This window comes from Pyxicephalus adspersus, chromosome Z (genome assembly GCF_032062135.1).
Source record: "Pyxicephalus adspersus chromosome Z, UCB_Pads_2.0, whole genome shotgun sequence".
Lineage (NCBI taxonomy): Eukaryota > Metazoa > Chordata > Amphibia > Anura > Pyxicephalidae > Pyxicephalus > Pyxicephalus adspersus.
This window is the reverse complement of record NC_092871.1, coordinates 38,949,712-38,976,398: the sequence shown is the minus strand read 5'-3', so window position 1 is coordinate 38,976,398 and position 26,687 is coordinate 38,949,712. Positions and strand designations below refer to the sequence as shown.

The 26,687-nt window shown below is 38.8% G+C and overlaps 1 protein-coding gene across 3 annotated transcripts in view; it reads right to left on the bottom strand.

The window, feature by feature from the left end:
* Positions 1-25,852, bottom strand: part of TENM1 (teneurin transmembrane protein 1) — a 591,240-nt gene extending 565,388 nt beyond the window's left edge. For all 3 annotated transcript variants that reach the window (XM_072431864.1, XM_072431865.1, XM_072431866.1), the window contains exon 1: positions 25,506-25,852. The gene's annotated coding sequence lies outside the window, so the exon portion shown is untranslated. The remainder of the gene's footprint in view (positions 1-25,505) is intronic.
* Between the last annotated feature and the right edge of the window lie 835 nt (positions 25,853-26,687).

The window sequence follows — 26,687 nt, the reverse complement described above, 5'->3', positions numbered from 1 at the left end:
CAGACTTCACAGGATAATTACTCCATGCCAATAAACACATATTTGCAAAATGTTAATTAGGTTAAATTCCAAGGTTGACTATGTCTGTAGGGAAACCCAACAATATGTTTTCAGTACGTGTTTTCTATACCTGCATGCCTGTTGCAACTATAGCTATTTTATTACAAAATGAAGCTAAAAATGGGTTAAAAGTAAATATGAAACTTAGATTACCCAGAATTCTTGTTCAAAAGAATGAAACATCCAACGTGACCAACTGTAACGGTGCTTCTCCATTTGGTAATTCTGTTAAGAAGAGCTCACTATCACATTTGCAAAAGGCTCATGGGAGACTCCGTCTACTGGCTTTCAACAATAACCTAAATATCAGCATTGTCTGCATTTATATTGCAAAATCATTAAATGTTTTTTTGTTCTCGGCTCAATAGTATTGACTAAATTAATACCATGTATTGTGTTGTAAATATTTTTGTACATGTTGTCCAGTATCTGATTCTATAAATTATTATTTTGTTGCCAGTCCAGCAAAAAAAAAGCTTTTCTAACCAAGCTTTTGGGGTTTGTCATCATACTGATTTAATGAAAAGTAAGCTGGACCATAGGTTAGATCAAAAGTCAAGGGGTGCCGCTCAAATTTCTATTGCTAGGAAAAGAGGCTCAATAGCTAATCCTGTAAAAAGAGACTCTTACATATCCTGCTGTTTCCTGTACATGATGCTGTGTGACAGGGGCTATGAGCACTGAAGGACGTTACCTCAGCTGAGATTAGAGGAAAGCTAAACCTAAAATACAAGTGGCTTTTTATTGGAAACATTCGGAGTACACGTCAGTTTGTTATACAACTACAGTATCAAAGATAGTTGTTTCTTTTTTTGTAAAAAGGAAAGAGGTTGGAAGAACAAATATTATTTTCTATGGCCATCAAGCTGTGCATTTAGAAGGAACACTCCATTGAGAAATGTCAACTTAAAGCATACCTACCGGTAGACTCAAATTCTTACTTTACATAAGGGGGCAGACAACCCTTTTATATAAAAGTAAAAATATGTTTTGTTTTTTTCTAACTGCAACACCTAAAAAAAAGAATGAAGCACCCCCCCCCCCCCCCCCCCCCCCCCCCATCTTGATCGCTGAGGCAATCAAGACTGAATGGGAGCGCAGGGCCTCTCAGGATACCAACGTTATGCATCCTGGGAGGCTTTTGGCTGCTCTTTCTGAGCAAAGATGGTATTTTCCTTCACTGAGGGGAAAGAGATGTTGATCTCACGCATGCTCAGTAAGATCAGCACTCTTTTTTTGCTTTTTACAGCAAGCTACATCACCCCATCTCGCGTCTGCAAAATCAGACACAGCAAGAACAGTTACAGTGCTCATATTAGTTGACTACCAAGCAGAATGCCAGGTAAACTTTGGTTTGGATTTGATATTCTGTATCTGGAGTTTTGACCTTAACCAAACAGATCTCAAACAAAACTAAGAACAATTTGAGAAAAACTACATACTTTCAACTCCTACATGAATAAAGGAGGTCAAGGAATGAATCATGGTTAGGGACACAGACATCTGACATCACATGAAGTGTTGAATGTTGGAGGCTTTTACAGGCCATCCAGTTTTCTTTTTTAGTATATTTCAGTCTCATTCTTAATGAGAGAAAAAAAGCACATTTTATGTTTTTCAATTTTTATGCACACAGATTAGAAAAAATTGACTGCACTTCCAGTGCAAATTCCTGATGATGATAATTCTAGCTTGCTTATTTAAATATTTTATTGAAAAAAAAGCTTTTTAAAGCTTTTTTGGATATGCTAGAACACCTTTTTTGTAATTCGCGGAGATGATTTGTTGACTAGTTGACTTAATATGCCAATATCAAACAATGAACCAAACACAATGGTAAAATGGCAAATGATCATGCCATGCTTATCGGCTTCCAAGAACACATGCTTTTTAAGACAACAATACTAACTAGCAAACCTTTTATTTTTATATCCCCCTGGACAAGTATCAATTAATTATTCTTTACAATATAGACTAAAAGAAAGAATGTTCTTTATTGCTGTTTGTTTTCTGGGAAGCCCTCTCTTGTCGCAGGTATTGCCTGCAAAACAATACATTCAATGTCTTGAGTATACTGCTTTATTTTGTATAAGTACATGGTCATTAACAAAAATCTATAGACACAAACATCCTTCCCCACAGTGCTATGTTTAGGAGATTCTGCACAACAATGTCACTACTGTACTGATTAGCTTCTTGAGGGATCTACTGTACATGCATTATTTTGAAAATAAAAAATTTCCCTTTTAATGCTTAGTAAAATGTAACAAATATATGTCCAAATATGTCCAACTTAGAACAATAAATATTATAAAACAGTCATCTGCAGTCTTAATACTCTGTCTTACACATTGAGAAAGTATTAGTTACCAAAGCAACATAAAACTGTGTTAGTTACTGAAGCAGATCTCTATGTGAATCATATTTGAATACAATGATAGTTGTTAAACAATAATATAATACATCAGTGCTACCTGGTGCCACACATATTCTCAGGTGGCTCCATCAGGGCCGGGCTAGTGTCAAAACCTCCTCAACACTGTGGGGGTGGGAGATGGTTACCGCTACCACAAGACCCTCTTCCAGTTTGCAATGACAAGCTGTCCTCTTTATTCTACAGAAAACAACTGTTAAAATGATACCTGCAGGGCAAGCCCTCATTTAACTTCTAGTGCCCGGGGATCACGCACACGAGGATTCCCACGACTGCATTGCAGCCGCGGTACTCCTCCTGTAATGATTTCCTCGATCTTCCAATGGGTGGACCCATCAGAAGTTCGAAGAAATTTACACAAGAATGTCAGAGGCATTCTCACTCATCCCTAGATACCAGACACCTTTTCATTATCTTGCTTATGTGTTCCATTATTTTTTTAAGGTATCCATACTTATGGTGGCTTCCAGTGCTTGATTGAAGCACAGATTTTCCCTTAGGAAAGAACTGACTATAGGCACAATGAAAGGGAGCTGCCTATGTCCAAAGTAAGACCGAACATATAATGCCATGTGAATAGGGGCCTAGCAGGAAGTACCACATCCCATAATTTTACATACAAAAAGAGGGAAAACAAATAAGGAATTTTATTGGTATGTATTAGAGATGAGCGAATCGAAGCTGACATGGAATTCAATCCGAATTTCAAGAAAAATTTGATTCACAACGAATGCGAATTTCCTTGCGCTTCTTGGTAACGAATCGCAATTTTTCCTAAAATGGCGGCTACACGTGTGGGGGCAAGGAACTCTGGGAAGGCAGGATGACCCATAATGCCATGCATGCAGCCAATCAGCAGCCAGCCAGCCCTGTGATTTCACAGCCCTATAAATAGCCTCAGCCATCTTTGATTAAGACATTTTACAGCGATCTAAGTGCAGGGAGAGTGTAAGGAATAAAATTTTGCTGAGTTTTGAATTTAAGTTGTTTTTGTGTTTTTTGCTATATTTTGCAGATAATTGAGTTGTGTTGAAACTAGTTATATCCTCCTTATCAGTAGGTCAATATTTGCTCCATCCTTACCTTGAAACATCTTGCTCATCGAAGTTGGTAATTAAGTTTCTTGTTATTGACTAACTACTAAGTGTCTTCCACCTTGTTGTTTGACTATATAAACTGCGATGTGATAATAAAGTTTTGAGACGTGATATAACTATATGCTTAAGCTGCGTGTGTGTTATTCACTGCTCCCAATGCGTTGAAAACAGAGGTCATGATAGAGAGGGAAATATTGGTCTGGGATCAATAGGAAATCGCCTTAACAGAGAGACGTCTGCAGGTGCTAGGGAGAGTGATAGCAAAAACCTGGTTGTGAGAAAAAAAAACTGAAAAAACGATTTATAAGTGCAGGGAAAGGATAGGGAGGAATCATTTCACAGCATCTTAGTGCAGGGAGAGACGTCAGAAATCGCTAGGGACAGTGCTAGAAAAGAGATTTACAAGTGCAGGGAAGGATTATTTGGGGATCCAAACAGCCATTATACAGCTCTGTCATTCCAGAAAATTGTTCTTGTTATTGGGGTGCAAGTGCTATGTTGAAAAGCCTTTAGTGCCTTATATCTGTGGAAAAAGAAAAATATATACCCATTTTACTTCTGCAGTTATATGTGGTGAAAGCGTTTAGTGGCCTATTTCAGTACAAAAAGAAAAATATATTCTCAGTTCACTTCTGCAGTTATTTGTGGTGAAAGCGTTTAGTGGCCTATTTCAGTACAAAAAGAAAAATATATTCTCAGTTCACTTCTGCAGTTATTTGTGGTGAAAGCATTTAGTGGCCTATTTCAGCACAAAAGAAAAATATATTCTCAGTTCACTTCTGCAGGTATATGTGGTGAAAGCGTTTAGTGATGTACTTGAGCACAAAAAGATAAATATATACACAGTTCACTGTTGCAATTATTTGTGGTAAAAGCGTTTAGTGGCCTATTTCTGTACAAAAAGAAAAATATATTCGTCACTTTTAGGGGTGTTTTAATTTGCCTTTAATTTAGTTCAGCTAAAAGTATGTCAGACAGAGAAGTGCCAGGCCATGCACAGAGGAGTGGCAGAGGCCTAAATGGTTCTGGCGCAGACAGAGGTCTCAGCAGAGTAAGGGGGAGTGTCAGCAGGAGTCACAGCGAGAGTCCTGAGCTCCTGGTGTCATCTAGCACTTATGTCTTGACCAGCAACCCAGCGGTCCTTGATTGGTTAACTCGGTCATCCACTTCATCCCAAGTGACATCAGACACCCCCAGCAAACAGTCGGTGGGTTCGTCAGACACAACCCTTAGTTGGCATCGCCTGGGAGCAGGCCCTGTGCCCTCACCTGTCCTCAACCTGCCTCTGTCCTTTGCTGTTCCCTCAGCCACAGAAGTATTGTATGGTGTGGGCTCAGCTCCACTATACAGCGGGGACGAGCTAGTAGAGGACAGTCAGCAGCTACTGCCCAGCCAAGATCTGAAGGAGACATCTGCCGCTTCCTCCGCAAGGCGGGCAAGTAGTGATGAGGAGAGTGGCATGGGAGGTGGTGTTGTGAGCGGTCAGGCTCCTGACCCAGAGACCATTGAGGAGGACATCAGTGACGTGCAGACACTACTCGATGATGATGAAGCCGATCGCACTTGGGAGCTGGGTGAAGAAGGGGCTTCATCATCATCAGGAGAAGAGGGTGGCAGCTTGCCCGTGAGGTGGCGGCTGAGCCAGCAAGGTGGTAGCATAGCTGGGAGTCAGCAGGGTGGCAGCAGTGGGAGGTCGGGAGCCAAAGGTGCCTGGGGTAGACCACCTGCTTCGCAGCAGCCTACCTGTCCGGGAAGTAGTGGTGCAGGGGTTCACGGAGGCAGCGGCGGTAGCAGTCAGTGCAGAGTGTTGAGGGGAAAATCCCCTACTCGGTGGTGTGGCAGTTTTTTGTTAAGCCGCCGGAGAAGGTTAACATGGCCATATGTAGAATATGTGGGCAGAAGGTGAAGCGTGGCCAGGGTGCCAATGTTGGCACCACGACCCTGCGTCAACATATGCAGGACACGCACCGGGTTTCAGGCAGTCAAGGCTCCACCACCCCAGCTGAAGGGAGCTCTATGTCATTTCCATCTTCTGCTGGTCCAGATGCTTCTGGTCCTCCTCCTCCTACTCCTCCTACTCCTCGTCAGTCATTCCATCAGCAATCGATCACCGAAGCGATTGCCAAGAGACAACAGTGTGCGTGCACTCATCCAACGGCGCAGAAGCTGAATGTGCCCCTGTCCAAGTTGCTGGTACTGCAGTTTCCAAGTGTTCCCTTTCCAAGTGGTGGACTCGGCACCTTTCAGGGAACTGATGGCTTGTGCAGAGCCGAGGTGGAGAGTCCCAAGCCGTCATTGGTGCAGTACCAGCCCTGCACAAATATGTAGAAAAGAAGGTGGGCCAGTCCTTGAGCCTGTCAGTTAGTGAGTTGTACCTACAGTCAGGGACAATACATGTTCTTTACGGCCCACTGGGTGAATGTGGTTCCTGCACAGCCACACCAGCAACATGGCCAGGTGACACTGCTTCCGCCTCCACGTTCTCACGCTGCTGGTCCCGCGACAACGTCCGCCTCTGCCTCCTCATCCTCCACCGTGTCCTCAGCCTCCACAGCAGAGACAATTCCCGGTTCCCGCCCAGCATACCACATGTGCAGGGCACGGCGGTGTCACGCTATTCTGCACCTGGTTTGCCTGGGCGAACAGAGTCACACAGGGGGGAAACTGCTCCGTGTGATTCATCAAGAAATCCAATCCTGGCTTTCTCCGCGACAACAGGAAGAACATGGTGTCGGCACTGCGTCAAGGAAGGATGAGCCATGCACCCTGCATGGCACACGTGTTCAATCTGAATGTCAAGTGGTTCCTAAAGTCTTCCACCCATCTGCAGGACATCATAAAAATGGCCAGGAAACTTTGCATGCACTTCAGCCACTTGTACACCACAAAGCACACCCACCTTGAGCTGCAGCGGCAGAACGGCATCCCCCAACATCGGCCGATTTGAGACGTTTCCACCCGTTGGATTTCCACCCTCCATATGTTGGACCGACTATAAAAACAGAGAAAGGCCATCAACGATTTCTTGATGATCCAAGTGGATAGGAGTACTCCTATGTGTACCTTCGATGTCAGCAAGTGGCAGCTCTTGCGTGACACCTGACGTTTGCTCAGGCCCTTTGGGGAGGCCACGTTATTTGTCAGTCGCCAGGACTACGGGATGAACAACATCATTCCACTGCTTCATGTCCTGGAACAGATGCTGGTAAATCTGGCTAGTCAGGGGACAGGAGACTTGACGCCTAGATCTCATGGCCACATGCCATGTGAGGGCTGAACTGTGGGGGCTGAACTGGAGAAGGAGGAGGAGGAGGAGGAGGACATTGGAGCACAGGCAATGTATAGCGAAATGGTTGGTTTTTCTACTCAGGTGACAGGAGAGGAGGAGCAGGAGCAGCCAGAGGAGCAAGAAGGAGATGAGGAAGATGAGGCAGAGGACCCAAACACACCTTGGCAGTATGCAATGGAAATGGAGGCAGGGAGTCCCTCCGAGTCACTTGCACAAATGGCACGCTGCATGCTCACTTGCTTGCGTAGTGACAGCCAAATTGTCACTTTTCGGCAGAGGGATGACTTCTGGTTCTCCACCTTGTGGGACCCTCGCTACCGGTCCAAAATGGGGGCCTTTTTTACACCTGCTGAGAGGAAGGACAAACTGAACTACAGAGACATCCTATGTAGTCAGTTGGCCGCTGCCTATCTGCGCCATCGTCCATCCTCCTGCAGGTCTGACCTGGGGGGCCCTCTGCACTTACGTTCCACTGCCATGGCTGCTGGGGAGGGGTGTGGTGGCAGGAGCAGTACCAGCTCCATCAGCAGCAGCCTGAGTCACTGATGAGCAGCTTTCTTCACCCGCATTGTGAAGAAACTACTCACCAGTAGCTGGACATAGAGCAGAACCTGAACCAGCAGGTGGTGGCATACTTGGAGTGCACCCTGCCAGCCTTCATTGAAGATCCGCTGGACTACTGGGCAGCCAAACTGGATTTGTGGCCGCAACTGGACGAGTTTGCCCTGAAAAAGCTGTCCTGCCCGGCCAGTAGTGTGGCATCAGAGCGAGTGTTTAGTGTGGCGGGGGCCAAAGTTACCCCAAGAAGAACTCACCTGTCCACCCAAAATGTGGAGAGACTGACCTTTGTCATGATGAATCAGGCAAGGATCTGCAAGGATTTCCACCCACCAATGCCTGATGCATCTGATTAGATGATCCATGCCGCCTCACCCAAACCTTGACAAAAGAGACCTGTTTCTTCTGGCCACCTGCTACTACTCTGATGCTGCCACCCGCCTGATGCCACACATCAGATGCCAAGTGCTCCTTCTTTCACCCACCTTCTTCACCGGGTACTGGTATTGCCACCTATCTCCTGATGCTGCTGCTGCCATCTCCACACTATGTCACCTTGCCACTCTGTGGTCTTCTGATGCTGCTGCCATCTCCACACTATGTCACTTTGCCATTCTGTGGTCTCCTCATGCTGCTGCTGCCATCTCCACACTATGTCACTTTGCCACTCTGTGGTATCCTCCTGATGCTGCTGCTGCCGCCACCTCCAGACTCTATCATTGTGCCACTCTGAGGCTTCCTCCTGATGCTGCTGCTGCCACCACCTCCAGACTTTGTCATTGTGCCACTCTGTAGCCTCCTGATGCTGTCGCCAAATCCAGACTCCGTCATTGTACCACTCTGTGGCCTACTCATGCTCCTGCCACCTACACATTCGGTCATTGAGCCCTTTCTGTGGCCTCCTGATTCTGCTGCCACCTCCACACTCTGTCATTGTGCCACTTTGGGGCCTCCGTCTGATTCTGCTGCTGCCCCCACCTCCACACTCTGTCATTGTGCCACTCTGTGGCCTCCTGATGCTGCCACAACCTGCACACTATGTCATTGTGCCACTCGGTGGCCTCCTGATGCTGCAGCCATCTCCACACTATCTCATTGTGCCACTCTGTGGTCTTCGCCTGATGCTGCTGCTGCTGCCACCTCCACACTATGTCATTGTGCCACTCTGTGGCCTACTCGTTCTGCTGCCACCTCCACACTATGTCATTGTGCTACTCTGTGGCCTCCTGATGCTGTCGCCACCTTCAGGCTCTCTCATTGTGCCACTCTGTGGCCTACTCATGCTGTCGCCAACTCCACACTCTCATTGTGCCACTCTGTGGCCTCCTGATGCTGTCGCCAACTCCACACTCTGTCATTGTGCCACTCTGTGGCTTCCTCATGCTGCTGCCACCTCAACACTGTCATTGTGTCATTCTGTGGCCTCCTGATGCTTCCGCCACCTCCAGACTCTGTCATTGGGCCACTCTGTGGCCTACTCCTGCTGCTTCCACCTCACCACTATGTCATTGTGCCACTCTGTGATCTTCTCATGCTGTTCTCCCATCCTCCCCATGCCATGACTGGGCCACTATTTTGCCTTTTTGGCCTGGATGACATCACTATTTATTTGACCCTTCTTCTGATCTGTCAGAAGGAAGGAAAAAAGAGACGCACAACGGATCCTGTCTGTGTAGCAGCTGTAAGGCCTGTATGGTGCCATCAGAATTGGCTTTTGATTTGGTAGCCAAAAGCAGGAGTGGGTACAAAACACAGAAGACATGCAAATATTCCATTTACGTGTCATCTCTGTTTTGGCTCTACTCCTGTTTTTTTTGGCATTAGCAATACTGATGGATTATTGAGCAAATGCTGACCGAGTGAAGGCATATGCTCCACAGACAGGATCTGTTTTTTGTGGGATATTTCGTGGGAGTGCGCTTCTTCTTGACACTAACATGGACCTGTAAGGCTGAGTTCATACTTGAGTTATTTGATCGGTTTTGGCCCCATGACTGTCCAAATAAGTGAAGTGTGCAGTGATTCTAATAGTGACTCTCTGGCTCTCTGCAGGCCGGAAATAGACGTTTTTTAACGTGATTTGCCACAAATAAATTCGGATCGAAGCAAAGCTTTTCGAAAAATTCGTCAAACCGGCCGAATCGAATTTTTGAGAAATTTGCTCATCTCTAGTATGTATCAAAAAGGTATGTACCATTAAAATCCCTTATGAGTTTTTTCTCTTTTTTGTTCCAACGTAACATTGCTTGACTGGAGCTGAAGGTAAGTATAAGTCCAGGCGCCTGCATTCAGGGGGCAAGAGAAATATTAAAGGACAATTTTTCCTTAGGCATTGTTCTTTAACACAAATGCTTTTGAATGTTGTTCCTAAAATTTTGTTATACAGAAAACCTGCAGGTCATAGCAATGAGGCTATATATATATATATATATATATATATATATATATATATATACACACATATATATATATACACATATATATGTAAACAATTTTGAAGTAAATTAAGTTTGCAGTGAATACCCAAGATCCATCTTTCTTTGCATCTGTGTATCATTCTATTATAATTGTCCATCCATAATCAGAACCCAAAAGCACTTGTATTTAAACAACAGGCAAGGTCACGTTGGGACCCTGGTCACGTGCCCAAATCTCAAGTGCCCAAATTATAAGTGCATTAGGAATTAATCCAGGGAATTGACACAGGAATTGGAAAATGTACAGCGCTGCGTAATATGTTGGCGCTATATAAATCCTGTTTAATAATAATAATAATAATAATAATAATAATAATTGCTTGTTATGCTAACTGTTTTTTTGCAATTGAACAAATAAAAACACAAAGTATTATCATACAATCATATAAACATACATAGAAAAGGTGGCACAGAAAAAAATCTTATACTGTGTTACCAGGTATTTTAAAGTTGCTGGATCATTTAAATTATTCTATTTTCTTACATTGAAATCCTATATGCAGTCATATTCACTGGCAAAATCATATAGCAGCAGCTCAGCCAGTAAGACTTAAAATTAAAGCATAATAATAAAGAGAAGAAACACATAATGATGCTAGAAAATAAAGGCATGGTGTGTCTGCTACACATTGGACACCTGTCAGGAACAATTTTAACCTAACACCTGCAGTACCATGGACAGCTGCCTGTTCAGAATTGGCTTTACATCCGATTTCTGAATGGTTAGGGTCATGCCATTTCACAAAGCATCCTGATTGTTGCTACTGCAGCCTGGCAGTTCAGCGGTGATTTTTGGCTATTGCTGATCCACTGACAGTTTCTGTCTTGCCCAGAAGGCTTGCTTCTGTTACGCATATGATGCTTCCTGTGTTTCCAGGCCTGTTAAACCTAATCTAGTTAATATCCCAGTATTGCAAAGCTGTCTGTGCAGCTACTTGGCAGCAAAATGTTGTGTGGATTATTATACTGGTCATTGTATTTCCAGTGCACTCAGAACATAAACCCTTTATGGGTAAGCTCCTTCTTTGTTCATGCATACCTATTATGCAATTGTGCTGTGATTAATATCATTAACCAGAAATAAACCAAATACAATGGACTTTCATCTGCAAAGAACATTGAAATTACTTTTAAACAAAGACATGTTGCTTGGACTACAATAATGAATAAAAAATGTTTGCGGTATAATCAAAGAATATTTGCATACATCCTATAAAAGCCTAAATAAAGTCAACTTTTTCTTTGCCAGAACTAGGCAAAGTTAGAGTTTCACTCAACAGCACGCACTAGAAGGTGTTAAAGTGGAATTACAGTAAAAATGTTTACTTTTCTCTATCTGAACGTATATTTTACTTATAGTGTATAATGTTGTTAGTTCCAAAATGCTGCAGATTTTCTCCATTTTCAGAATATTGCTGTTATCTAGCATATCTAGCATAGTGCTATCCAAATTGCATGGCTGTTTTTTTTTTTTTTTGGCATTCTGTCTGTGCTGAGATGTGCAAAGCTCCTTGCCTTGTTTGCGTCACCATCTGTTCCTGGCATAGTCGCTGGCTCTTGTGATTCTCTTTTTACTGACTTCCTTTAACCCCATGTGACAATCATAGGATTCTGTAACTCCATACACCATACCATATCTTTTCCAGTTTTATTCACAATCCCACTTTCTCCAGAACATGCAATCTAGGCACACTCAATAGCATTTTTACTGCCATGCAAATTAAGCCAGATTCCCCTAACCACCCTCTGGCAGCTGACATTTGCAAACATCAGCGACCCACAATATAACAGGAACGGATAAGGTGTCTTTTGTGTGCATACCTAAATGTTAGCCTGGTTTATATTCTCTATGATGTGCATGAGACAATATGGTAGCAGTAATCTAAAAAATCTGTCAGACTGAAAAATTGTTCAAAGTTCACAGCACAGGGTTTTTGTGGGCTGTAGTGGCTGGCTGGACTGGCTCCCGGACCTCCATGGAGATACCCCCCTTTGTACTACTTTTTTTGGAAGCTTATACTTCAATCCATCTATCCAAATCTGTAAGTACCAAGCTGGGACAGAAGGGATAGAGTATTTAGCATCATTACTGTTGTTGAAATATTTAGATATAGTTTTCATGTTGCTTGACACACTTTATTTTATATACAACATTATTATACAAATTTAAATTTTGGTTGTGATATTCTTCTTGTCCCTGCCCAAGCACATTATAAATACTATATATTCCACTAGATGTATTATTTTGTGATTATATTACCATATATTTTTCTGTTCATACACTTTTCAGTAGGTTTATGCTCCTGATTTGGAGAAGTATTCTTTTGGTATTAAACATACAACTTCCAAATCCTTCAGACTTGAGGGGTTTTCCACGGTTTTATGTCCGTGTCCGGTTGTCATCTGTCCTGCCATGGCAGTCCTCCATGCTCATGTATCATCTCCTAGCCAGTCCTAACTTGCACCAATCCATTATTGTGGTATGTTTGTCGTTTTTCATAAACAATGTTTGGTGATAATGTAATATAATATATTATATATATATATATATATATATATATATATATATATATATATAGAATATTCATTGTTTCTCCTGTATATTGTTTCAGTATACTGTTTTTCACATATATATATATATCAATATATATTTACAATTACTCTCTGATGAAGCAGATTTAATATGTGAAACGCATCAGAATTAAGATTGTTATCAAACTTTTTGCTACAGGCTACTGTGTGTTGTACAATTCAGTGTAACTTGTTTTGTTCAGTTGTATACTGAACATACATATCAGGATTTGAAAATCTTTTTTAATTTGTATTTTGTTTTATTTTAAAAAGAATAATATACTAATAAAATGTTTTTATGCATTTTTTGTTCTTTATGTGCTCCCTTAAAAGCCCCAATATGTTTTTATATTGTTTGATTCTAGGTGAAATTAGGGATGTTGGCAGCAAGGTAAAATCTTATATAGGATTTGACAAATAAGTCAGTTCTCTTGAGTATATAATACTGACTAACACAGGGCATGTATTTAAAAGAACTAAAGTAAAATTAAAAAATGACACTTACCTGCGCAGATCCTGGGGCGGCCATCTTCATCGGTCTTCCTTCTTCTGCTGCTCAGGCGCAAAATAGGGTAAGGGTATATGCTGTTTTGGTAAAAAAAAAAAAGAAAGACAGAAAAGTCCCTTCTGCACATGCCCGATATCAGTCTTCATGGTGGTAAAGATTTAGTAGCAGTAAAGACATAAGGGGAGGGGCTTTTCATTTTTTTAAAGGCATTTATATAAAGTAAAACTTTTGATATGTCTGCTTTAAATGCTTTCAGTGGAACCTTTCAATGTGAATCTGCAGCAAGCTATGATTATCAAAAGCTACATATATAAAATTAATTCAACTGCTGCTTTCCCTATACTCCCTATACATCAACCCTTCCTAGTTTTCTGTGTGTATAAATTAAACTAACAAGCTGAGGATGAAATTCTTATTTGTTTCACACATGGTAGGTATGAAGATGGTATGTAAGGTGTGGGATGCAGTAATTTCTTGTGTGATATCTAGAGTGAACAATGACTTGAGCAGCCTCAGTCTTGATTTGTATGTGGTACATTCATTGTTAGTGGTTTATTCCCTGTTTATGCAATAGTATAAAAAGAAAAAGAAAACTAATTTACACTTACATTCAAGTATGTTCTGAGATATGGAGTGCACTTCATCACTTACATTAAAATGAGCCAATAAACAATCGTGAACTCAATTGTATTTATATTTTCAGCTGATTAATAGCATCTGGTCCTAAGAAGGAAGTAGCTTGTTTCTTTCAATACTTTTTATTGACTGTGATTAAATAAATAGGATGTTGTGCTTTACCATTACTAACATAATCTTCAAGTGTTTTGAGAAGGAACAGATCATTTTGAAATAACTAAAATCAGGACAAACATACTTTTCTGTAGAATTGCACTGAAAAAACAAGTTTATAAGCACACTGAAAATGTGATTGTTATATATACTGTTGGAATTTCATACATTATGGCCACCTACTGGTTGTTCTGGGAATTTCTATCAAAAAGAAAATACTTTAAAATCACTTGCAGCTGTAACAATGAGGACACAAGGACAGGAAAATAGACAGAAGCTTTAAAAACAATCAGAGGTCTATTGAACATAAATGTTCTAATAAGAAATATTTATCACATTTGAATTATCAAATATGATAGTGGATACCAGACATATCTGTAAATTAAAGATTAGCAGTTTGATTTAAAAAAAAAATAACACCCATTTAAGTATGCTGTATAAAATTGCTGGTGATGTAGGCCTACAAATTTAGTTTTATAGGAAAAAAGAGGTAATGGTAAGTGTTTATAGATCCATGATATTTAGTATTCACACAAGAGCTCAATAAGCCTTTAACATCCAAAGATCCTTAGGAGTATTTAAAGAGGACCTAAATAAAAAAAGTCTCCAGGGAGTGCTAATTTGATTGGATTAGCAATCAAGAGAAGGAAAATGATTGTGTGTGTGTGTGTGTGTGCTCGTGTGCGTGTGTGTCTAAATAATTTAAAGGTAAGAGTTTGCCATATGCACTGAAACAAAAGATTTCATGTCTTTTATTGCAACACCTGTACATCTACTGAAAGATTTTAATTTATTAAGGTAATTAAATACATTGAACATTAATAGTAGCATTTGTATAATAGTATTGTATATTAGTAAAGGTCTGTACTAACTTAATAATGCATTCTGCATACATTAATCTAGAAAGCAGCTATCATTTAATATAGGTAAATTCTGTTTTCTTCTTTGGTACAGTAACAAAAAATATTAAAACATCACTTGACAGTTTGTGATGTGATTAACAAAATTACAACTTTAAATTAATTTGAAACTAGCTAATCTACTTTGGTTGGTTTTCATACTTAATTACACTTTAGATAATTTGTTTTAATCAGTAGTAGAAATGTTGCACAAAGAATTTAATAAACATTTCATTGATTTCATTCTTAAAACATTATAATGATTTCTTTCTCAAATTTTCTTTAATCAAATAATGTGCTTTAGTCTAGTGTACTCAGTAGCTTTTTGTCAACATTGGCTGCTGTTTATTGGAGAACGAAGATATTGCATGTTTCTGCAGCACTATTAGAAAATGGTTTGATGAGGGGTTTTAGGCTATTCACTGGAAAAAACACAGCAGGAAATGCTGGAGGACAGGGATCTGTCAGTCATATTGTCTGCATGGCTCCCCAGGGTAACTATTGGTGGATTGAAACTCTAGCTTAGCTGACTGACAGGTAATAAAGTGGACCGGAGAATTTATGTAAGTAATGAATGAACTACTATATACATACCATACTAAAAAAGGAATGACTGTGTTTATATACATTTTTCCATTTTTTGGATTGCTGACAAACCTGTCAAAGCTTACAATTGCAGCACCTTTTATCTATATTTTATCACTATAACTGCATGTTGAAACTAGTGAAATGCTTTGATAAAGGTAAAAAAAAGCTGTGAGCCATCACAAGCAGTAAAATTGATCCTGCAGGCGTAGTAATAGTTTACAAATAACTTTTAAACAAATGTTGTTTTTATATTTAAAGTGCACCAGTTGTTGCTTATTAGGAATATTTTTAATTTGGAGGCAGCTATAGTATATATATTACAACTAAATAATTTGTAAAGTATCATTGTGGAGGAAAAAAACCCAGATGAAGGACTGCGCGTGTGCCTCCACTCTTTTTGTGCTTGTGGGTTGCCACCCACCAAGAGAAGAGATTGGTAATCCAAATGTTATGCAATGTCCCAATGTTATGCAGAATTCTTTGTCTGGCCTAAGCATAGCCATAGTTTCAAAAAAAATACATGCTTTCAACTACATTTTGTACATGTGTAGGTAATTAAATTGAAGGATTCTGCAAAGGTTCCAGTAAATAACTCCGAGTACAATCTGAGCTGTTGCAAATGCAGACTAACTAGTAAATAACATGTTAATCTAAATCAGTGTTTCTTAACCTCTTTAGTATGTAGGAACCCTTGAAATTGACATTGCTGGTCAGTGGAAAGAATGTCACCCTTACAGATAGCCAAAAATATCATTGTGTCAATTAAACTGACCTGAGAGGCACAAATTGATCATTGCTCAAGCAACCCCCTAGCAACCGCTGGTGAAACCCTGGTTGAAAAACACTGCTCTAATGCAAGAAAGGTAATTTTCAAGACATAACAGTATTGTAGGAAGGGAAAGGGTGTTTATAAATAAAGCAGTACAAAAAGTCTAATACCAATAGCCATGGTATCATACTGTACTCATTCTAATTTTATGTAGTGAAATCAAAACTTATTGGTCTATGGGTTACCAGAGTTTGTAAAATATCCTGTGTCTTACGGAATAAGCATATGTATAAATACACATTAACACAAGTGGAGTGGAGTTCAACACTAACTATTGCTCCTATATTTGTAAGATTAAGATGCTCAACACACTACAAGACTCAAGCTGATTAAAATTTCAATACAAACTAAAATTGAGGACCACATATGTTGCCAGTGTGCACAGAATGGAACTCTGTACAGCATGTGACAGTTTTTCCTGTCCTGATCATTTCCTGTCATGTTGCTGAACTTGCTGTTTATTGGGCTACACGCTAAAAAGTGTCTAAAGTTATCTGTTATGTTATGCAAATTGAAGTACTTTTTTTGCTAAATCAAATTATGTGAAATGTACATAGACCACTGGCATATTAATAAGAACCTTAAAAGTTCAGATTCTCAAAACTAGAAATGATTCCTTCGTTTTCATCTCTAGAGAAATAATTAGTGTTTCACTTTTTTTGGAAGTAGAAGTGTCTTAATAACACCAGCGTTAAATTGGCGATGTCAAAAAAAAAAATGTCACTGGAAAATAATCCAGTTATTTTTTTTTTTACCCACTTTGAAGAACTCCAAAAGGTTTAAAGGTTACTAGCTTTCAATAGCTTAAAACAATATGAATAATGATAGTTGATCTTGGATATATTGCTATGCAGTTCAGAACAGCATTATTGCCTGTGTTACCCCTGAAAAAGATTGTTCTTTTTCTAATGTTCAGTTGTCGATTTGATACCCAGGTACCTTGTCATAATTCTGGTTTAGTAAACTTCAGTAAATTAGAGTTTTTTTCAAGGATAAATAGTAAGGCTTTGAATAAGTAATGCTGGATACTTGCTGAATCGTATAATCTATAGAACCATGTAATCAGGAAACATTCCAACGTAAGAAAGTCAGATAACGTAAATCAGTACCTGTAGCAATGAAGCAGAACCCAGGTCGGACGTGTAGCTTTAAATTATGGAATTTTTACTTGGTGGTTTGTTCCTGGCACTGGTCCTATTTTTATACTTGGGAGCATGCATATTAACACATTAAGTGTAACCTGAGTGTCCAGCAATGCAGCTAACCTGGCACATACTATCTGAAATTAGAGCAATAAAATGCATGTGTTGGTTACTGTGCACTATATGCCTATAAAGTAGTACATATTAGACCCAGAGATTGAGATCATAAGGTTGTGATTTATGTGTGAAGTTGGCCTTAAGACATACAACAATATGACTACATGTATATAATGAGAATATGTACAAAACATTTAATAATCCAAATTTATGCTTTTCTGTTTTCATAGCTAATAAAATTATCTTCACTTCTTCTATAAATAATGGAACTTACCTACCTACCTGTCAGGTAATATTTCATTATGTGAATTTGTATAAGTAAAGACTTAACAAAGACTGTGCTTAACAATAACTGTTTGGACCTGCCCATAACCAAAGTTTATTAAATTTACTAGGTCAAAAACTAACCCCACTGGGTGGCACACTGGCTAAACTGGCTAGCACACTCACCTTTCCATCTGGGTTTCATCCCAAAAATGTGAACTTTTGGGTTAGTAAAGCTCTCTTTAATCTGCTAAATATTTCTCCTTTTAGTCAATACTTTTATGTTACAATAATTTTGGTCAGTTCTGCCTATACTATTCCCTTTTTCTATGTTACTATCACCATTTAAAATATTCATAGGGTTTCTCCCAGATTTTTTTAACAAGAAAAAAATTATAGATCTCTTCAATGAGAAGATAAATGAAAACATTTTTGACTTTCATTTCCTTCCTCTAATTTGTCCTAAACAAAAGAATCTGTGTACCATAGTCTAATTGAGTTGCCTCTATCCCTATAGACCATACAGTCCTGTGGTTGGGAGTTATGTAACTGGTGTAAAACATAAATAACATATAATCATGTTGCCACAAAAATTGAGATTAATCAGACCTAGAAACATTTTTACTGTCTTTTCTTGTCCAATTTTGCAAAGCTTCTGTGAACTGTAGCCTCAGGTGCCTGTTATTAAGTGAGAGTAGTGGTACCCAGTATGGTTTCCTGCTGCTGTAGCCCATCTGCTTTAGGTTTCAATGTGGAGATGCTCTTCTCACACCTCAAAAGTGACCAGTAGTTATTTGAGTTACTGTTGCCCTTCTTTCACCTGGAATCAGTCCCCTGTTCTCTGCTTATAACAAGGAATTTGAGCCAAAAAACTGCCCCTCACTGGATATTTCCCTTTTCATCTGGGCATTCTTTGTAAACCCTAGAGATGGTTGAGTGTGAAAATCCCAGCATATCAGTATTTTCTGAAATACCAGTCCATCTAGCACCAACCATAATGCCACATCCACAATCACTTTACTCACCTTTGTTCTCAATTTTGATGCTCAGTTTGAACTTTACCAGGTCGTCTTCACAATGTCTGCATCCTAATGGAATTTCTGAAATGTGTTTGGCTAATAAGATATTTGTGCTATCAAGCCTTTAAACATCTGTTATTCATTACATTTCTAGTGAGTGTATATCATATAATAATATAAACCTTTATAATTATTGTAAAATACTAGAAGGAACACAGGGATTTATAAAAGGAAACATACATGTCTTCTTCTTTGCAATCTATCTTGTACTTTCTTCATCATGTTGTATGTATTGAACACTTCAACTCAGTACATCTTTTCTGCAATGTACAATGCATCAGAATTGTGGGCTTTCTATGTTTCCTAAATCATTTAAAAGCAAAAAAATATAATTCAAATACTCACCCCTGACCTTGAGCTTCCTTCCTAATACCTAGGTTAATGGGACAGAAATCTAAGAGGAGCTGAAGAAGAGGGAATTCAGGGAACCTAAACTGGGACCACAGTGAAAAGCATTACCTCAGTTTTTAGCTTAAAGTTATTTAGGCAACACAGTATTAGGTGGCTATAAGGTCAGTTTCGGATGTAAGGTCCAAACTGTAGTTGAAGTACTTACATTTTTCATTACAAATAAACCACACATATTTTGCTTTGTTACATTTGCATTTTAAGTACTAAGGACTCCTGTATAACAGTGTAAATATGTACTAAATCAAGTTACTTTGAGATTCAAAAGACTCATAAAGAAAACAAACAAAAAAAACTTAGCTCGATACCTTTTTCCCAGACTAAGCCAAATGATTCCTCATTTGTGTCTCACATACTACCCCCCAGACACTACAGCTCACATGGGTTTCAACAATAAATTCTGCGTCAATCTAGAATGCCAAAGGCAGGGCTAGGTTTCACCAGATGCTTAGAGACTAGCTACTGGTAAGTGATTCAGTAATGCTGATTTCCATATCCCACGACTCATTTGTTTAATCCCAATGTAGTGCAAACATGCACAGCTCATGTGACAGTGGCCATTCTGTTCTGAATCCAGAAGCAATGCAGCTTTGTTGCCACACTGTCACAGGATGCTGCATTAGGTGGGCTTCAATGGTAGGATCAACATGTGTAGGTATTTGTGGGTTTTTGCAGGGGGAAAAAATGCAGGTCTATTTATAATTACATGCTTCAGCACATTTTTTTAAATAGGAGGCCATGCTTCTTCTTTAAGCAAGTTAGTCTTTTTGTCTAATAGTCTAATACATAAGCAATACACCCCCAGCCATTTTCTTTCAAAGCATTTAATGCATTCTTTCAGACACACAGCAGCTCTAACTGCAGCTTGCTTCAAACCATAGCCTAGCTCCCCCCTTATAAAAAAAATATCAATTTTGCATTCAGTACAAATTTAGATAATCAGTTTCTCTTTCAGGACAACTGAAAGAAGGCATCCCACTTGACATGTGTGGGCTGCCTTTCACATTGTCACTTTGCAAACTTATGCTTTGCAACCAGATTATTTTGACATTGTGATATACTCTGTAAAACTCCACACATTGGATTCTATTTTCTGTTAGTGCACCAGAAAATCAAGGCTTTGTCAGATCTATTCTGTTCACAAGTATGTCCATCTTGCAAAAAAACACAAATTCTAAATATAAAACACTCCTACTTTATAACATGTTCTGCAAACAGATTTAAACTATTTTGACATAATGTTGTGCTTATTTTCACAAATATGCCAAACCTGTGTGTGTGCTAATACTATTTCAAAAAGAACTCTGACAATCAGTACCCACACTACATAACATAATATATATAATACTTATATTCTTTATGCCAACAACAAAAAAAAATTTTTCTGGACTCATTTTTTAACCATCATGCATACGTGACCAATAAGGTTATGTATAGGCATACTTTGATCATAAATTGGTTCTTATTAAACAATATCTTAGTTGTATGTATGTAGTGTTGTATGAAGAAAGCCTCCAATTCAGTTAGTGACACATTCGGTCATGGATCTTAAAGTAATAAGTCTCACCATGCTGTTTAAACTTAAGGATATACTTATATATTTGATATGTCACTTGAGGCTTAACCTATCCACGTTAAACAGGTGTTGGTTATGGCCTATTTCTCCCTACTCCTGTGTTTGAGCTGTCAGTCATAGTGATATTGGGAGAAGGGGTTTTAAAGAAAAAGGAACTATCCTTAACCACGGAGAAGTGAATTGTGTTTACTGTAAACATTCAATCATGTGCAATGACAAAAAAAAATTCTAATTCCTCTGCACATGGTCAGATGTTTAAAACCCATTTGCAAATAACACCGAGATTGATAATTACTTCTTTAGCCAAATATCTAGTCAATGTCTAAACAATATTAGGAATCGGACGGCTCTAATCTTAACATTAGTGGTGCAAGTAGTGAAGTCAAAAATATTCATTTCCAAGGAGGAGGTCCCAATATCTCTGATGGATTTGTGGTTTATTTTATATTTTGGGGAATCTCACAGAAATGGAAAAGAACCCCTTAAACTCCCAGGTGGACAGAAAATGCCTTATGAGTTGTGGCAGGCAACTTTTGCTGGAAAAAATAGACTAATAGACTAAATTTGACTAAGACCATCAGGTTGCAACTACAAAATAGTATTCTCTTTGGTGGGCTGACCCTAAACAGAATATATATATTACTTTATATAGTAATAATAACAAATTAGTATTTAGATTGTTTGTTTTGTATATACTACATATACATAATACATATATATATGTATTATATACTTATACAAATTCTATTGCCTGTTGCTTCTTTGAAATTACATAGTTTAATGTTTTTTTTTTCTGGCTCTGCATCACACCATTTTTCTGCTTTATTATGCTGCAGAAAGTCACGGTAATGTTGCATCAAATCCAATGCAACTAAGCCCAGTGATTGAATGGTGTATTCTTTTCACAGCAGTCTGTCACTTTCACTCTGTTGCTCCATGAGAAGATGCAGTAGCTTGTGTCTGCACTGCAGCCTATGGTTCTGTAGTGGTAATATATATATGAACAATTTTCATTACTGCTAATTTGGAAATGGACCACCTTTAATGATTACCAAGTATGCTGGTTTGGTATATCTTGAAAAGTTTTTTTTTTTTAAATTCATGTTCATTATTAATTGAAAAGAATCCCATTGCGTAATTATACTTATAATGACAGTACTTGTCGTAGCACATAACTAAGCTATATGGAATGTCATTATGGAGTTTATATGGATCAGGCAATATGTCAATCATTTGTAAGTGCATGCAAAGTTTTCGATGAATCATGACAGAGTTTAGGTAACCAGGAACGCATGGAGGATAATTTAATCATGCAGTGCAGACAACAGGTATAATGAACAAAGTGTAGTAACCCACAACAAGCAATCATTTTCTGTTTATCAAATTATACCAATCAGCAAACTGACAAACCATTGCCAGTGAATTGGGCTACAGAGATTCACACATTGATGAGTCAAAATGTTACTAGATTCAGAAGGCAAATTTCTGACAATAATCCCTGACTATACACTAAACCACTTAGTAATAGAATAAAAACATATCTCATAAATTTTTTGTGATTACACTTTTGCATTTATCCATTTCCATTTAAAAAAGAGTACATATCAATACAGATGATCAGCTGATCGGCCGTGAATTTAAGAGCCAATTACAATAGTTAAAAAAGGTATTCTAATTTATTATCAACTCTAAAGGTGCGTACACACTTCCAATTTTTATCGTTCAAATCGAACGACGAACGATCGATTGGGCAAAAATCGTTCGTAAAAAAAGTAACCAACGACGCCAACGAACGAGGAAAGTCGTTGGAAACGAACGACCGGACCGGCGGATCGGATTGGACGACGATCGTTAAACATCGTTCGTGTGTACGGTCGTTCGTTGATCGTCCATGATCTGAGCATGCGTAATGAACGAACGTTCGTTCACTTTCCTGTCGTGCACATAGTTCCTCTATCGCTCAAACGATCGTATCTATTGTGTGTACAATATCTACGAACGATCGTGTCGTTATCTCTATGTGCAGGATCGGTGCTATACGATCATTCGTAGATATCGTGCAGGATCGTTCGTCGTTCATTTTCCAACGATAATAATTGGAAGTGTGTACGTAGCTTTAGACTTTGGAAGCCATTCCTTGGATAATTATCTAGTGTCAAAGAACAATTAGGTAAAAAGTGTGAGTGTAAAGAGTGTAAAAAAGTAAAGAGTGTAAAAAAGTAAAAAGAGTGTCCAAATATTTACAAGATTCTGCAATGAGATATGTTCAAAACTCTACAGTATTGGTAATACATGATATGGAGAAAGCTTAGGATTTAAATAAACTATATCTTATACTCCTGATAGCAATTTAAAACATACCCACAATTACTTAAGGTAGCAAAAACAGCCACTGTGATATGAAAATTGCAATAACGCATAGCAACAAGCTCTTATCTCTCTGTCCCATTTGTGCTCATTATTTGAGGATGTTAGATTTTAGTGTAAACTATTGGTTACTGCAGTTTGTATACTGTCACTGTTATTCCAAGACTAAATAGTCTTCTAAAAAGCACATATTTGAAAAGAGTGTTAACAACATTTGAGATGGTGAGTTGTTGATATGGTACTCTCATTTACTAAAATCATTTATGAGAATATATATATATTACTAAAATATACCACAAATACAGCTAAACCTACTTTATAGGTTTATAACAGCAGGTTTTACACATGACATTAACCACTTCTGGATATTACAGAAAGCTAGAAAAAGAACAAACTGCTAATAACCTAGCCTACATGTGAATGATTTACTTTTTTCAGACTACTAATGTCTGAACGAAATTTTGATTAAAGCAGAAAGAGTGTTGCGTATTCAGGGACTTTTCAGGGCAATAATCCATTTGGTGGGGGAGGAAATAGTTAACCTCTTCAGGGCTCACAGCTGGGGCAAACCAACAAAAATACATATACATATATACAAGGAATTATATGTATAGACAGCACTTTAAATCTGAAAAGCCAAATTAAATTCTTCCGGGACAAATGGGCTATATGTCTGAAATAACCAGACCTTCTATGTTTGTCCATAAACTGCTTTTTTTTCAAGATTATGACTAAAAAGGAAAGATATTTTCAGTATCTCCCATCACACACAGCAGGAAGATTATATCACTGCATGAAATAACATCTTGTGGGGGGGCATGATATTTGGCTTTCAAATTAGTGTGATGACGATTATTACTTATGTCAGTAAATTATTCTGTATGTATATTATAATGTATATTTTGCATGAAGAATACACCGTACAAGATCTACAGATAAATAAAGTAGATCTACAGTAAATAAGTAGAGACAGAGATTGTTCAGCGCATTGGCGTTCAAAGGATTAACTAGGACTGCTGAAGCACATGCAGACGCTGGGGCATTTCCACTATCACAAGGACAGCTATACTAAAATAATCACAGGGATACAGGATGAGAGTCCAAGTCTTCCATTGGGTACACAGTATGTATTTGCAGTAATTGCTGGAGGAAGGGACCACTGCCTTAGCAAGTCACTATAAATACATAGCTGTAAGTGCTCTTGCTCTAAACCATGATTACGACCAACTACACTGTACACATACACGCACACACTATATTTAGGATCAATCAATGGGCAGCTGTGAATAAAAACGAATGAAAGAGTGCAAAGGCATATGGACAATATGACTAAAAGTGACAAAATACAACAAAAAAAGGAAATAGACTATATGCAATATGCAAGGGTAGGTGTTTTGTCAGTTGTAAGCTTAGGGATATTCTGCTCTTCTGGGATATTCTTGTCAATGCAATGTCACATACTGTGTAGTTTTGGCCTGCAATGTACTGAAAGTGGTAAACACATCTGCTTTGCCCTTTCTCTGTAAATTATGTTGTTTACACAATCTTCTTAAAAAAACAGAACACCGCATACCATCCCTCCTTACGCCCTTGTTAGGGTCAGCCCCCTGTCTATGGCAGCAATGGCAATTTCTAAAACTCTGTCATTGTGCCATAAACACTGACAGTTTGATTGGATGTGATTTGACTGTTACCTACACATGCTGAGATTTCTAGGACCATTTGCCTTTCACCGTGGAAGATCTTTCTTCCAATAACTTTTGTTTGTGCAACCTAACAATGTGTTCTTGTTAACCAAACACTTTGCCATACACTAATAAATAGTAGATCAACAAATTAACACTTTGCTGGCAGACTTATAGGAAACAAGGTTTAGGCATGAGAAACAATTTAACTAAACTCAAAATGTAGTGGAAAACAACAAAGCTACAAGGTAACAGAATTACACATATACAATAAGGAGAAAAGAGGGGAGCTGCTGTTGTGTTAGTGGATCACTTACAATTTTTTTCTAATATATATGAAATATGTAGCTATATAAACATGCCATGCACCCGCTTTATATGGCATGTTTGTAAACATGCATCCTAAGTAATAACAATAGGGATGGTAACAATAATATTATTTAATCATAATGATAATATTTCGTGAACACGGCTGTTCCTTTCTGGCTGCTAAGATTTTCCATATGAGAATCCCAAATGTATCAGTGTATTGAGCTGTCCACTTGTTAGAGTGCTGAATCCACCCAGTGCACATCCAGCATCAGCTGCACCACCAGCACCACCAGACATCACCGAACCAGCAGATGAATGCTCCATTTCCAAGCCATCTCAGCATCTTTCATTGAAGAGTAGCAGAGTATGTTACCCTTACGTGCATACATGTGCCCATGCATCCCAATCCAGTCCACCTGCAATCACTCTTGTTTTACAGACACAGCAGACACCTACCTATTGAGAGGGAACTTTCAGCATCCCCGATTCCCCAGGCTGATTTCCTTGGCTCTGAACAGGTCTTGCCATAGCCTAGCAGTGTTGCCCTTGCCTGACCGCTTCTTTGCACATCAAGCAGGCAATAAATCCACCTTGAATTGTTCGTATGAGAAGGCAGCAGGGATGACAATGACAGAGTTTTAGGTGTAAATATGTTAGGAAAGGGGAGTCAGTAAAGGATCATCTCCTCCAGGGAGCAGCACTCCTTTCTGCTAAACGCTCCGATACTAAAAGCAGGCGTACACATCCCAGGCGCAGACACAGCTTCTAAGGACTGTACCACGCCGGCTGCCTACAGGGGTGAGATCATTGCACATTGCCTTCAGCACATCACCAAGTCTGTCGGACTATTGGAAGCTGCCATCAGATGTTCATGGAGCTGGCCAGGCTCTGAGCAGGCAGCATCCAGCTCTTCTCTCAATGCTGCTACTAGTGCTAACACAGAGGCAGAGACAGCAGGAGAAGGAGGAGAAAAAGGAGGATAGGATGGAGTACAACTGCAACTATGGACTGAGCCAGGGGGAGAGACTGCTCACTACATCTCAGCATAGCAGGACACAGAAACCTATTCTCTCCTGTTATGTACAGGATCTGCTCGCCCTGCGATAGTGTCAAGGTGCACGGAAAACATGGACAGTATCATACAATTCATATTCACAATCATTATTATCATCATATACACACACACATACATTTATATATTTAGTATATTTTGTAATTAATATATTTATTTTATAAAAACAAAAAAGTAACATCAGAAACATGTTTCACAAAAAAAACAGATTGTATTAAAATTGATAAATTAAAAATCAGAAACACGGGTTATATATAAAAAGTAAACTCAGGAACAGATGTTTATATATCTTAATGTTTAGGAATGGTTTAAACCCTTGCTGTTTACAAACTGCTAATATATATATATATATATATATATGCATTTTTTAAAAGAAAAATAAAGTAAAACATGTTATAAAAATACAAATATCAGAAATGGAGTTTTCTTTAAAAAAATTAGGTAAAAAAGTATAAATTAAAAACACAAGTTTTATTTATTTAAAAAAAAAACTGGAGACAACAGTGTTAAATGATTGTCCTTAGAATAAAGCAGTCAGGATTTACTGACATATTGAATTCTATTGA